Here is a 15768-nt window from a genome sequence, read left to right as displayed (position 1 = left end):
TGGGCACGGGGTCGTGGACACATGTTCTACATCTAACACTCGAGCGGCTTTTGCCAGTTTTATGAGAGTGGGCTCTGGGAGAGACACGGGGGTTATAGTGCTTGTGTGTAGGGGCGAACACTGAGACGTGGGCGCATTTTCTACACTTAAAACACATGCGGCGAACCTGATTCGGAGGCGCGGGCGCAGTGCGCGCGCTCTCGGTGCCCGAATACGGCGGCTCGCAGACAGCAATGGCTGGGCGTTTTATACACGATGTCCCGGTGGCTTTGAACGGGGAGCATATTGTGCGAGAAACGCAGCGCGAGAGCGTCGCCGGGGTTAAAGTGCTTATCAGTAAGTGTGAGTGCTCGAGAGCGGGCAAAGGACTTACATCTGTAACAGCGAGCAGTGAGTAGGTGTGGGCACGGGGTCGTGGGCACATGTTCTACATCTAACACTCGAGCGGCTTTTGCAAGCTTTATGAGAGTGGGCTCTGTGAGAGACACAGGGGTTATAGTGCTTGTGTGTAGGGGTGAACACTGAGACGTGGGCACATTTTCTACACTTAAAACACATGCGGCGTGAGCCGGACAACCAGACATTATGCTCTTTTGAGATTTCTCTGGGTCGCCGTGACAACGGTGGCTGTGTACAGGCAAGCGGGTTGTATCACCGGCTCGTTGGCTGCGTAATACACATCTGCAGTAACCATGACTACGGGGACTGGCAGAGCGGAAAACTTTGACGGTGGTCCGGCGCAGCGGGACTTAACCGTCTTTTCCTCTGAGCTGCTAGGAGGACTTCGCGGGCTTGGGTTTCAGCGCGATCTTAGGCCGGGGTCCCCGCAGAGACAGAGAGCGCAGATAACGTGGCGGTCTCCGGGGGTGAGCGGGGCTCGGCACGAGCGACAGGAAAAACGAGGCATTTTGACAAAAACGCCTCATGCTCTTTTAGACAGGAAGTGTGTATCGCGGCGGCGTGACGTCACGCGGGGCTCAATGGTAGGCTGCTGCAGTTGCCGCAAGACAGCCAATGAGCACGCTTATACAGCGTGCTATGGTCTGCTGTCTGCCACACTGCGTTGACAATATATACAAAATTGAGGACAATGATCTCAAGAAAAGATTACTTTACCCGTAGCGTAAGCAACTTACGCAATACGAGAGAACCTCTCGTAAGAGAACATTGTTCAACATGTGACAGTGAAGAGAATCTGTGCCACGAGTCACGACATTGTTTTACTTTCACTTTCCTTTTTGTGTGAATGGGTGGAGTATTTCAATTAGCGTTAACCCTCTGGGGTCTGAGGTGTTTTCTGGGTCCTGGAGGTGTTTTGACATGCTCTGACATTTGAGCTTATTTCTGATACTTGTGACATTTTCATGGCTAAAGTCTGATTACACTGTATTCAGCACAAACTCTGCTACAATAATATGTGAGCAGCATGTATGTAAAAGTTTGTAGCTTTGAGATAATGACGTTTATGCGTGGTTTGTGAAAAAAAAATTTGTCATGAAACCCATACTAATTATTTCTTCACAAGACTTTTGAAAATTGTATCATGTGGCCTAGAATATTTGCTTCAAAACTATGTGAAAATCATCCTGACTACTCATTCAGGTAAGACAATATATTGACTTAAAATTTGTAAGACATGTTTTGTGTAAGAAAGCTTTATGCGGGGAGGCGTAAACCGTCCATTAATATGGAGTGTTTCACACCTGAGAAAGACAAAGACCCTCCCCTAATGGCCATATTAGGTGATATCATTATGCGGAGCCTTGCACAAAGAATGAGGAGAGACTTAAAAAAAGAATGGCTTTTAGATTGTTTGGATTTATTTCCAACACAACATAATCCAAAGATACACAACAAATGACAAAAAAGCACATTAGTAAACACACTGATCTAAAGACAGAGACTTGGTAAGTCACACACCTTTGTGCCATTCCTAAAACATAGTAGGCTACATACCTGTCATCTCCAAGGTGTTTGATTTTTCACTTTACCATGTTCATGTACAGAGTGAATGTTGAAGTCAGCAGGACTCATCCGTGAGGCATCTGGTCCCTGTATAAAAAATAAAATAAAAAACATGCTGATTTCCAGAGAAACTATAGGGCTGCACGATTTTGGGAATACATTTTAAATTTTTCTGGTTAAAATTGCTTTTTAAATTGTACAAAATGAACACACACGCACACACATATACACACACGCACATACATATTTATATATACACTCACCTAAAGGATTATTAGGAACACCTGTTCAATTTCTCATTAATGCAATTATCTAATCAACCAAACACATGGCAGTTGCTTCAATGCATTTAGGGGTGTGGTCCTGGTCAAGACAATCTCCTGAACTCCAAACTGAATGTCAGAATGGGAAAGAAAGGTGATTTAAGCAATTTTGAGCGTGGCATGGTTGTTGGTGCCAGACGGGCCGGTCTGAGTATTTCACAATCTGCTCAGTTACTGGGATTTTCACGCACAACCATTTCTAGGGTTTACAAAGAATGGTGTGAAAAGGGAAAAACATCCAGTATGCGGCAGTCCTGTGGGCGAAAATGGCTTGTTGATGCAAGAGGTCAGAGGAGAATGGGCCGACTGATTCAAGCTGATAGAAGAGCAACTTTGACTGAAATAAGCACTCGTTACAACCGAGGTATGCAGCAAAGCATTTGTGAAGCCACAACACACACAACCTTGAGGCGGATGGGCTACAACAGCAGAAGACCACACCGGGTACCACTCATCTCCACTACAAATAGGAAAAAGAGGCTAAAATTTGCAAGAGCTCACCAAAATTGGACAGTTGAAGACTGGAAAAATGTTGCCTGGTCTGATGAGTCTCGATTTCTGTTGAGACATTCAGATGGTAGAGTCAGAATTTGGCGTAAACAGAATGAGAACATGGATCCATCATGCCTTGTTACCACTGTGCAGGCTGGTGGTGGTGGTGTAATGGTGTGGGGGATGTTTTCTTGGCACACTTTAGGCCCCTTAGTGCCAATTGGGCATCGTTTAAATGCCACGGCCTACCTGAGCATTGTTTCTGACCATGTCCATCCCTTTATGGCCACCATGTACTCATCCTCTGATGGCTACTTCCAGCAGGATCATGAACCATGTCACAAAGCTTGAATCATTTCAAATTGGTTTCTTGAACATGACAATGAGTTCACTGTACTAAAATGGCCCCCACAGTCACCAGATCTCAACCCAATAGAGCATCTTTGGGATGTGGTGGAACGGGAGCTTCGTGCCCTGGATGTGCATCCCACAAATCTCCATCAACTGCAAGATGCTATCCTATCAATATGGGCCAACATTTCTAAAGAATGCTTTCAGCACCTTGTTGAATCAATGCCACGTAGAATTAAGGCAGTTCTGAAGGCGAAAGGGGGTCAAACACAGTATTAGTATGGTGTTCCTAATAATCCTTTAGGTGAGTGTATATATATAATGACCACCAGGTTTGTTGTGCCTTGTAGGCATATTCAGAAACATGTTGACTACCATGGATACCTGGCGGGCAACAAACGGGTATTTTCAACGTAGAGTCCTGTAGTTCCAGGTCTTTCTAGTAGCTATCAAGTCTGTTAGCGAGCTAGCTGCATAACTATGGACTAGGAATAGGATTAACTCCAAGGTAGCTAAATTGTGTAAAGCAGACAAGGTTTTTTTAAGATAATCGAGCAGTAATAATTCCTCCGTAAATAATCTAGCTCTACTGTTGGGTCATCTCTGGTTCTCATTGAAAACCATAGATATCACAAACCTCAAAACACCAACTTTTGTATAGTAAAACTGGCGAAGTCCTGGCAAGATCCTTGATTAGTTTACTGGGTTTCGTTGCTGGAGAACGACGTTCTCGCCCGCCAGCCAGTATTTGTGACGTCACGTGCAAAGTATGAATAGCAGGTGGCCTATAAATCGTTAAAAAGGAACATATATTTAGAGAAAAAAATATTGATTATCATATGTTACTTCAATCTCATTTCATAACATCATAACGAATGGAAAAATTTGGAATAAAAACATAAAGCCTAAATAATGTTTGGCGTGTTTTGCTTTCAAACTGACTCACTATTGTTACCATATTAACATCTGTGGTTTGAGCAGATATCCACAAACACAGTATTTAACAGTAAACACGGGTCTAAACATGATAATATTCACCATGTTAGAGTAAACACTAGCCTACTTTTATCATGCTGTGCTGTGTTTATTTTCGAACATAAAAACATCCTGGTGTCGTACATGTAGGCTATATAAATTTAGCATTTAAAAGGTTGCCTACCAGTCTAGTTCACATTTCAACATGTTTCTGTCTACATATAGATACACATACATGTACGACATTAGGCTTCATGTTTTTACTCCAATCTCATTTCATAACGTACATTTTAGTCTGGCAGCTGTTTAACATGTCTTACCTTAAAAATCTTCTCATCTTCAAATTGCGTTCTTCTGAGGTAACGTTAAATCCAAGTGAAAAATCACAGCACAAACACCAATCTCGATGAAAAGCAGAGATGAGTGAGTTACTGAAGTCTCCGATTATTTGTTTTGAGGTGATGATGATGGCATTAACAGTTTCGCATTCCTCCGCGTGGATCATTTGCATATGAACAGCTCTTGCTCGCGTGGATGTGGTCACATTAAAGTTAATTAGGACCGTTTGAGAAACTGTACATGTCGCTGCTTTCATACGGATAACTTAAACATAGAATATTTGTTTTTGATATATGATTTACATCATTTAAAACTAGAGACTCCAAGCATTGTAAAGACATACGTTTCAAGTCTGTGTGACAAACATTAGTTGAGTTACAGATCATTTTCTGTCGCGTTTCAGAATGAACTTCACATTGAGAGAGACGGCAGAACCATAGACAGTATAAGAAGTGGACAGAGCCATCTCATTGGAACTCAGTTGAGACAGTTGAAGCCCATTTTTAGCGATTTTTGAGCACTTCCGTTCCTGACGCGCAGACTCAAACCGACTCAAACTAAGCTTGATGGCGTGAGCAACCTGTCTGACAGACGTTAATCTTCTAGTAGCTGTGCCTGAAAATTGCCAACGTTAATCTTGCAGAGACGGAGAACTTGAGCAAAGAGTTCTTTGGCGTGAGTGAGCAGGAGTAAGTATTCCGTTGCTTTTATGGACTCATTATCTATGGGCTTCTCCCTTGACGGGACGTCCCCCCGATTGCCTGCGAGCTTCTCCTCCTGTCTGTACGGTAATTTCTGTACAGCGCGACAGAGAGTCGAGTGGTTATGACGCAATCGTTAGCCTATTTTTACAAAATCTGTTTCTACGGGGCCATAATGTAACATAGAAGGTAATGGAGCCCTTTATACATTGTCGTGTTTCTTTAGAAATAAATAATGGACAAATGGAGTCTTTAAACGCCTCAGATGTTAAGTTATTCGCTGTCAAAGTGACGCCAAAATGAATGGGAGTCAATGGAAATGCTAACGCAAGTGAAGTTCTGCTACAAGATGGCGGCACCCGGCCGGCTTCAACTTCCGGTCGATGGATTACCCCCTTGGGCAGAACGCGCCTCAGTGAATTTTCTTTATTTTACGAAAAACACAACATTTTGTTTTTATTATGAGTGTACACAAATAAAAGAAGATATTTAACAGTTTTGAATGATGTATAACACTTATATGTAAGATCAAAATCAACAGAGTATTTTGAGTCTCTTTTGCACTGATAGTGCAAAAAAAGTGAGCTGGTATCGCCGGCGCGACCGCCGACCCTAGGGGGTTAATTACGGAAGGAAGTTGAAAATAAGGAAGTGTGTCGTACCTGAAAAAGATGCGTCATCCGTTTGTGTGTGTTTTGAGAAGTTTGCCAGTTGGGATCGTGATGGATTATTGGGGAAAGACGGCCGCTTGTCAATCTGTTGCTTCTGATGTTTAAAGTCTGGTGCGTCGCGGAATTCGTTGCACTTCCAGACTAACTGATTTTGAGCTGTTCTAAAGACAAGCCAAAGCTGCTTATCCGCCTATCCAGGTGTCGAAGATGACACGCGATCTAACTGCTTCTTGCCTGCAAATGTGGTCAGTACCTCTGCGCCGCCATTACACACATTACTACACACAGACATACCCACTCGCATACCTTTTCACTTTCGCATATTCTGTGTGCTTAGTTTTTGTTTTTCATAAATTGTTGCTGCCTGTTAAAATTATGGCAAATTTGATGTTGGTGATTTACGACGAAATGAATGATATGTTTATCAAATGTTTACTTTTTTCTCTTTTCCTTTTTTATGGACAATTTGTGAATGAATGTGGACACGAATCTGCCAACGTGGATTAGCGTGATGCGGAGGTTTTTCAAAAACAGATCTACTACTGCTAGTGTTGAACTTTCTTTTTTTTTGTTTTGTTTATTTTATTTATTTCCATTTCTCTTTTTGTGTTATTATTATTATTATCATTATTATTATGAACAGTATATAATTTACGAATAAATATCCCTTGTGAACTGAATTTTTTTTAAATTATTACTATAATTTTGTTGTGTAACAGGAGGTAACTTTTTGGCTATCCTGGGTTGATTTAAATTTTGACAGGTTTTATCCTGTCTGGCGCCCGAAGTTTTCTTTATTTGTGTTAGGGCGACCACCGTTACAAACATGTGTTGGTTCCTGATTGAAACATGAAGTTGTACATGATATTTTAATGGACATTTTTTATGCACAAACTACGCATTCGAATATTTTCAATAATTTTCTATAATTGAGTGATCTTTTTTCTTTTTTTTTGCCAATTGATGAACTGTTAAATGAGTGATCTTGAGATGAGTCCCTGTCCAATTTGACTCTCATAAGCATAGATTCAGGAACTTGACAGTGATCAAACTACATTTTATAAAAATCAGTTGTTTAAAAGATTAGGGCAATTATCAAAGTTTGATAAAAAGTTGATGCTACATTTTTAGATGATTTGTTACATTTAATAACCCCTATGCATATATATATATATATATATATATATATACACATCGGGGTCTGATTAAAACCACATCATGGTTTACAGCCCACCTGAGGATATTTACTTTAAGTTGACTTTGACCATTTTTACTTGTATTTGGCACTTTGCTGTATTTTATTTTTGTTAAAATCACTGAGATGAAGTGCTATTTTCTACTCACTATGCGGTTTAGCTCATCCATCAGCGGAGTGTGTTTGTCACAGTGAAGTGTGATGATGGTGGCCTCCACCCAGGCATTATCTGTGTTCCTGCTGTCATCTACATACCGGTAATCCTCATACAGCTGCGTTAGAGAAGAAACACACACATCTGTTTAGCTTTGAGGAACTCTAACTCAAAACAATCAACTGATGGAACTGGTATTATAAACATGGAAAAGAAGTAACATGAGTATTAACTGTCCCTGCATGCTCAAAACTTTACCTTTGTGCGAGTCTACTATTACCGTATTTTCCGCACTATAAGGCGCACCGGATTATAAGGCGCACCTTCAATGAATGACCTAATTTAGAACTGTTTTCATATATAGGGCGCACCGGATTATAAGGCGCATAAGATACTGCAGTCAAACGTTTGACTGGGTTTGCGTTATGCATCCACTAGATGTGCTAAAGGGAATGTCAACAAAACAGTCAGATAAAGTCAAACTTTATTAAGCGTTCTGACAACTCCGTTCACTCCCAGGGTAACGTAGCCTAGAAATCTAGACGCACCCTAGCGGCAGCAAAAATTATTTTGCAGCAAAGTGTGGTCTAGCAACTCTCCATAGACTTTTGAGCTGGAAAAACCAAAAACTGGTCCAGCCAATCAGATCGTGTAGAGTTGGTGGGTGGGCTTAACATATGACGGCAGAGTTATGACGGTTCCGCATGATTTCCATAGGTGATTTCCCTCTGCTTGAAAACAAAGATGCTGCTGGCGAACAACGGTCTTTCGAATCGGCTTTGCCCGTGACTCTGGAGGACTTGGAGTTAAGAGAACGTCACTTAAGTCATTCCTAAAAAAGGAAGATGTGTTCAGAGTTTTGACGACCGGATACGGCAAAAGTGTAATATACCAACTAGCTGGTTCACTGGTGGAAAAACGCATGGGACTCACTCATTTTTTGACCGAAGCGCCCGCGCCCTCAGATCACTTGGACGTGGCTGTGGTTACAAGAGGTAAAAACGATATAAATACTGTTCGTTTTCTCACACAAACCGCTCGTTTCGTGTCTTAGGCCATCAATGTGTACTTACATTTACGAGTCATTAAATCATGTTTAATCTGGACTTCTCTGTGCATGCTCTTTGAGGTGGTGACCATAGACCTGCATTATATGACTGACAGACAAGAACGGTTTGACCTAAAAATATCAAAATTGAAAATACTGTGGACACAAAGACACCTACATCTTGGATGCCCTTGAGGTAAGCTAAAACATACCAAAAATTAATTTCAAAGTGAACTATCCCTTTAAGGTCGCGATTCTTGTCCTAAATAAAGCAGGCTTCATTCAGTGACTGAAACATATTATTGACATTAATGTATGATGTAATGCATAGCTCATTGGCTCACACGTTGGAGGCGCCCGCGCCATTGGATGTGCAGTTGCAGCAGCACAGCCAATGAGTGAGCCATACACTCACTGTGCTAGATGTGCAGCTGCAAAATGCGTTTTACATTTAAGCTTCAGAATTTTACCACTCGCAAACTGCTACCGCGGGCGCATTCTTCCACATTCGAATATTAATTTCCACCTTCGAAAACAGTTCACTTCAACCAATTAACCAATTGATCCATAACTTTTTCTGTTTTTTTTACTATTTTCTTTGTCAAACACCTTTTTTGCATTTTTTGCAGGCAATTGTTTTTTTTACTCTTTTCCCGCCTGTGTTTTTAAAAAAAGTTGCCAGCCAGCGCCAGCATTTTTTATAATTTTCACAAAACTTTCATTGCCCCCAGAATATTTTGTTGTATGAATATCTGTACATGCATATATAGATAAATAAATCAATACAATTTTGTTAATGGTTAATTTAGTGAATAGTCCAAAAATCAAAGTTCTATAATTATTTACTCACTGCATGCTGTATTTTTCCCATGCAACACGACTAGCTAACTAACCCATAGATAACAAATGAAACCCGATGAAGTTCAAATCTATGCTCCTGATGTCTGTAAACAAGTCTGTCTTTTAATCAGTAAAGTTGAGCATCTTGTTGATTTATCTTGCTCACCTGTTTCCCAGCCTTTAGTTCAGACTTGGTCTCGTCATTTATCTTCAATTTTAACTTTAACAGAATCCTCTCCAGTGTCTGTGGTAGAGGCTCGTCAGGTTTGGGTGGGCTCTGCAAGAATAATAAAAAAAAAGACTTAATATATATTAGTGCTGCCACTAACGACTAATTTTCTAACGACTAATCTTTCGACTAATTTTTCGATTAGTCGACTAATCTAAACGACTAATAAAAAAAAAAAAAAGTGTTTATTTCGTTGTGTCCATTTTATTTTGAACTCAACTGAAGGGCCAAAACATCAAATGTCACCTGTTCAAAAACATTATGTATTAACAATCTAAGCATTAAGTATCTGCATTTCCATTAGGCTATACCATATTAGCCAGAGTCCTAATCTAATCCTCTAATAACAAACATGTATGTATTACTAAAATTAGCTCTTTGTTCTGCCTTAAAAAATGTACAGTAAGCTAATAATGATTAATTTATGTACATTTCTGAAAAGCATAACTGATAACATCACTCTGAATAGTAAAGTAGATGCAATGCATTTTCTGTGAAAAGCGCTATACAAATAAATTGGAATTGAATTGAAAGAGTCTGGACTAGCCCACTATGAGTCGCGCTGAAAGCAGGCAGGCACGCAGTTATGTAGCTCGCGTTTACACTTGCGTGCATGGCGGGCCCGTGCCGCGGTTCGCGTGAATGTGAAAGCAACACGGACTCGGGAGCGCTTGTTCAGGAAGTAACCTGCCCATGCGTTTTAGCTGATTATGATGCATTTAGTTAAATAAAACACATGTAAGGGATGATAGTGTTGATGATTTACCTTGGATACGCGAGAGTTGAGTCTGCAGTTTATTCGCGCATTGCGCGTGGAATCAGGGCAACACATTTGGAAATCCACTGTCTCCTCAAAAGAGTCCGTTTGAAAAACACAATATATTGACCCGCGTTCTGTTTTCTATCATGCGCCGTGCACGTTTGCGATGGCATAAGATGCACGCAAACTCAACAGGGTTCGATAGAATTGAGTGTGAAACCAGACCAACGCTGCGGGGGGCGCCGGGAACAATCGGGCACGCGCTCGGACTCGGACCGCAGCAAACGAGCCCACTGTGAAAGCTCCGTCACCTGCCTCCGCAATTTTTCATATCAAAGCAGTGAAGGCGGGCGGGAACGTGAAGGAAAATGATAGCAGATAAACCAGCAGGGCGCGCATGGCGCACAGACTGGTGTGTGGAGGTGAATTACAGTGAGCCGTTTGTGACGGGAGACCAAAAATAAATAGCGGTCAATAGTAAAACGACACGTCGACTGAAAAAAATGCCGTCGACTAATTTGCATGGTCGATTACGTCGACTAAGTCGACTAATCGCGGCAGCACTAATATATATATATATATATATCTAGAAAGCTTGTTTGTGCATGTCAACTCTTGGTTCCAAAATTACAATATAGCAAATATGATTGTTATGACTGCATAATAAAGCAAATGCAACGATTCTCTGTATCATATTAAGATTCTGAAAATGTCACTGTACAGATTTTATTTTAAGCATTCATTCTCACCCCAGGAAGAGTCATAGGCTTCTCTACATCCTCGGAAACGGAGAGAAACTCCAGCACTTGGTGTTCAGCATCACGCCACCTTTAAAACAGGCAGCTCAATCATTTCTTTATGTTTAATACACTAACAGCAGGACGTGAGATGAATGTGATCTCTAATCTCTGTTGTTTTTGGTGTATTCGGTTGTAAACTTCAATTTCATCTGATATGAGATTAGATTTTAAATCCAGGAGGAAGTGGACTTGAATTGGATTTTAACTCCAGTGTTGTGTACCTGGTGAAGATTAGGTGGAGAATGTGATTCGGGCCGAGGGATTTCAGAGCCCCTTTTCCCCGTATCCCAGTCCTTCCTTCTGGATTCCTGTAAAATCCATTCATGACAATGAGACTCAATCAAATGCAATTAAATGCAAATTCCAGTAGGAGAATAAAAGCACTGATGAAATATTTTTTGCTCAGCATACCTGTACTTGTCTAAGACTGAAGTGTCTGAGCTGTACAGAAAAAAAAAGTGTTTTTATTTACAAAAGCTTCACAATATCAACAAGACTGTCAGAAAAAAAAAATGAAGAAAAAAAAGCATTTCAAGATTCAAGTCTTCAGCTCTAACAAAATTGCAATGCAGTAAAGTCATCTTACTGTCATTTCTATTTAACTTACTGTAAATTGGCTGGAGATAATTCTTAAAAGCAAAACTTTATGGTGTGTTCAAGTCCTCTTGAGAAGTTCGTATTTACGAGTTGGGAAGTCGTACGACGTCAGGTGCGTTCCAGTCACTTTAGTCAAAGCAAGATGGCGATTTTTTGTTTTTATTCAATTGAAATGCTATAAATTGAATCATTATACAGTAGACAACATTTGAAGTGGATCAAAACCTTTCATCAAAGTTATACATGAATTTTGAACAATACCCGTTCTTGTCTTAGGACAACTTTGATTAACTTTTTTGATCCACTTCAAATGTTAACTACTGTATATTCTATCACAATTGTACAATAATATGGTATTTTGTACATGCAACTTTGTTAAAATGAATGAATTTTTTCCTTTTTTCATCTAATTTACCATTAATACAGACGCTGCATCTATTACGTCCAACATGTTTTCTCACGGACACTCGGAAACTTTGGGATTAAAGAAAATCTCAAGTCTCCCACTCATAATTATAACTTTGTGGTGATGTTCATGTGGGTATTTCCGGCAAGACTTGAATGCATCATTAGAACAGAGTGTTGCCTTTCACTTTCAACTATATTTAATAGTGCATGATAATTGCACACGACTATATCGTAGATCAATTCGATTAATGGTGCCACTCTATCTTTCAGTATAAAACTTACTCGCTGCTGTCCTGTGGATTGTAAACTGGGGGATTGTACAGACTGAAGTTTACCTAAAAGAGTAAAAAATGTGTGAGATAAAATAAACAATACAACAGAATGCTATTTATTGTTATAAGACAGTGGTTCTCAACCGGTGGGGGGCGCGGACACTCTCCCGGTGGGGCGCGAGTAGGCTGCAGGATGGGAGGGGGGAAAATCACGAAAATTCCCCCCATGTTGAAATGCAAGTGGTTGGAGTCAAGGGTAGCCAGAAAAGAGTCTCTGGGTGTGCATAAGAAAAACTGGGTGTGCCACATTTATTGTCAGATTAATGTGCAATAAACCCAGACTCTGCCTATCTCTAACTTTACAGAATAGACTGGGCTGATGTGTAAAACTATAGGCAGAAGATCACGCTAAAGTCTGAGCACGCGAAGCCGTCCTAACCAAGAGAGAGAAAAGACGCGTGCGTCCCGCTGCGGCCGGACCGCCGTCAAAGGTTATTTCCCTGACAGTCCCCTTCAAACAGGCTACTGCAGTGGTTCATTTGGCAGCCAACGAGCCGGTTCATTTACCCTCTCGCCTGCACACAAACGCCGTTTTCACGGCGACCCAGAGAAATCTCAAAAAGAGTATAATGTCTGGTCCGGCAAACGCCGTTGGTGTTTTAAGTGTAGTGAAAGTGCCCATGCCCCAGTGTTCACCCCTACACACAAGCACATCAAATCTCGTGTCACTCACAGAGCACACTCTCATAAAGCGCAGAAAAGCCGCTCGAGTGTTGAATATAAGAAATGTGTCCACGGGTCTGTGCCCACTATCTGCCCGCTCTGTTACACGGTCAATAAAACAGATTATGAATGTAAGTCTCGTGCCAGCCGGAGAGCGTTCACGCTTACTAACACACACTTCCCCCCGGGCGCCGCCCGTGCGTTTAAATGTTATCACAAAACGCAGGGCATTGATAAGACGCTCCCCATCCGTTATGATCAGGGCGTCAAAATACACTTGTAAGTCTCATGCCCGCGCACTCGCGCTCACGCTTACAGAAAGCTTTTCCGCCCAAAAAGTGAGAAAAGAATGCTTCCCCATCCCTTATGATTGGGACACCTCACATAAATCAGACGGTCTCAGCTTGCAGCGAGCAGCCATTGCCCAGAACCGAGAGCACGCGCGCCGCGCTTTCGGCTCCGGCTCAGTTTCACAAGCCCGCAAATGGCGGCGATCTGAACCCGGAGGCCATTCGCCCCCTAGCGGCTCACGTAGCTGCGTGGGAAACTATCCCAGGGATTTCAGAATGGGTTCTGAGCACAATAAAGCAGGGCTATACACTTCAATTCATTCGCCGTCCCCCGCGCTTTCGAGCCCAGACCGCGACGATAGTGAATGCGGAAGCAGCACACCTACTTCACGCAGAAATAGCACAACTGCTGTGCAAAGGGGCTATAGAAAAAGTACCGCCTTCTCTGAGCGAGTCAGGCTTTTACAGCCGATATTTTCTCGTATCCAAGAAAGACGGAGCTTTCAGACCTATCCTAGATCTGAGACATTTGAACAAAGGGCTTGCAAAAAGACCGTTCAAAATGCTTACGACCAGAAAAATCCTCGCGCACGTTCGCCCGAGGGACTGGTTTATTTCTCTAGATCTGAAGGATGCCTATTTTCAGATTCAGATATTACCCCGTCACAGGCAATTTTTGAGATTCGCCTTCGACGGTCAGGTATATCAATACACCGTCCTGCCGTTCGGCCTGTCTCTAGCACCCCGTACATTTACGAAGTGCATGGACACGGCGCTCGCCCCCCTGAGAACTCAGGGGCTGCGAATAATGAACTATCTGGACGATTGGCTGATATTGGCACAGTCAGAGACGGAGCTGTTATCTCACAGAACAGTGCTTCTCAGTCACCTGGAAAGCTTGGGTCTCACGGTCAACTGGACCAAGAGCTCATTAATGCCCAGTCAGTCAATTTCCTTTTTAGGAATAGAACTGAATTCTGTGGCCATGACGGCTCGTTTGTCGACACAGCACGCGCGCCGTGTTCGCCGCCTAGCCGCGTCTTTCCAGAAGGGCAGCTTTCTCCCTTTGAAAACGTTTCAAAGGATGCTGGGCTGTATGGCTTCAGCGGCAGCGTTGCTCCAGCTGGGCCTACTGCGCATGCGCCCGCTCCAACGCTGGTTGAGTGCTCGCGCGTCTCGCCGAGCCTGGGTTTCTGGCGGCCAGAAGATCAGAGTGACTCAGACCTGCATAGCGGCTCTGCAGCCCTGGTTAGTATCAGCAGGGAGTGATGATGGGAACCATCTCTTATCGGAAAGTCATTTCGACAGACGCGTCCAACTCGGGTTGGGGCGCGGTGTTCGAGGGCAGACAGGCTTTTGGCCAGTGGTCAGACCAAGAGAAGTGTTTTCACTAGGGCTGTCCCGATCCGATCATGCGATCGGAAATCGGGCCCGATCATGTGGTTTCAGACTCGATCGGAATCGGACGTTACCTACCGATCAGGACTCAGATATATGTAAATTAGGGGTGTAACGCTACATGTATTCGTAATTATTGAACCATTTCGGTACGAGGCTTCCAGTTCGGTACGCATACAAACAGAACGATTCCTAGGACCATTTCTCCTGCAGACAAAATCCGCGCTGGCGCGATCACCACAACATTGCGCAACATCAAATGGTAAACGTAATGAAAGCGGAACGAAACTGCACTACTCATTATATTGTGCTTAACGGACCATTTATCAGTTCGGACCAGCAACATCTGTGCAGCGCGAGATCAAGCGACACTGTGCTAAGAGATCCAGTGAAGAAAACATTTGAATTCGCCACTGAAGTAATAACATTGCTGTGAGATCTAGTGAGAAGCATTCAAATTTCTCCGTTATTAACCGTAGATCTCTATTAGATCAAACAGCGCTGACGTGGGAACCAGGAGAAACATTGTGCCGTGAATGAACATGGATTTAATGTTGCACTTCAAAACTCAAATATTATATAAATATATATTTAAATGTTATTTTTAATGTGATTACCAAAACATTATTTGTTCATCTTTCAAAGATTACCCCCATTTATAAACCTGAAAGTTTCAAGATGTAGGAAAACTCAAACTTATTTAAAAATATTTTTTCTTTTCATAAATAGGAAATTTCTCTGGCATTTCTTTTTTTTTGCTGTATCATATCGAACCGAACCACAAATTTTGTGAACTGTTACACCCCTAATGTATATATATATTCTCTTTTTTTTATACACTTTTAAAACATTTTTATTTTTTGTTTACATGCCTGCTGGGTATTTTAAGTTGAGGTGCTATTTGTTTTTATATTAGACTTTTTCTATTTTTACTGTTGCACTAAAGTCCAAAAGTGAAGATTTTATGTTATTTATTACTTGATTGTTCAAGCTACCTCACAGAAGTGCTCTGTTTGTTAACAGTTGTTGAATGTTAAAATAAGCTGAATTAAATAAAAAATAAGGAACATCCTGGATCTGTTTTTTCACTCTTCTTTATTCTTTTGTATGTGTTATATAAGTATCGGATCGGGACTCGGTATCGGCAGATGCTCAAAATCAAATGACTCGGACTCGGACTCGAGGGCAAAAAAACCTGATCGGGACATCCCTAGTTTTCACATAAACTGTCTGGAAA

At 41.8% G+C, this 15768-nt stretch overlaps 1 long non-coding RNA gene across 1 annotated transcript; it reads right to left on the bottom strand.

Annotated features, from left to right (window-relative positions):
- Positions 1-11077: 11077 nt before the first annotated feature.
- LOC130105391 (uncharacterized) lies at positions 11078-12185 on the bottom strand. Its single transcript, XR_008809590.1, has 3 exons — positions 12131-12185; positions 11255-11284; positions 11078-11151 (listed from the first exon to the last, which is right to left on the bottom strand). It is a non-coding gene; the product is annotated as an uncharacterized LOC130105391 (long non-coding RNA).
- Positions 12186-15768: the final 3583 nt, after the last annotated feature.

Source organism: Rhinichthys klamathensis, unplaced genomic scaffold, assembly GCF_029890125.1.
Source record: "Rhinichthys klamathensis goyatoka isolate OS25496 unplaced genomic scaffold, OSU_Roscu_1.1 h1tg000318l_1, whole genome shotgun sequence".
NCBI lineage: Eukaryota > Metazoa > Chordata > Actinopteri > Cypriniformes > Leuciscidae > Rhinichthys > Rhinichthys klamathensis.
Note: the sequence above shows the minus strand (reverse complement) of the source record. Positions and strands in the feature narration are given on the sequence as shown.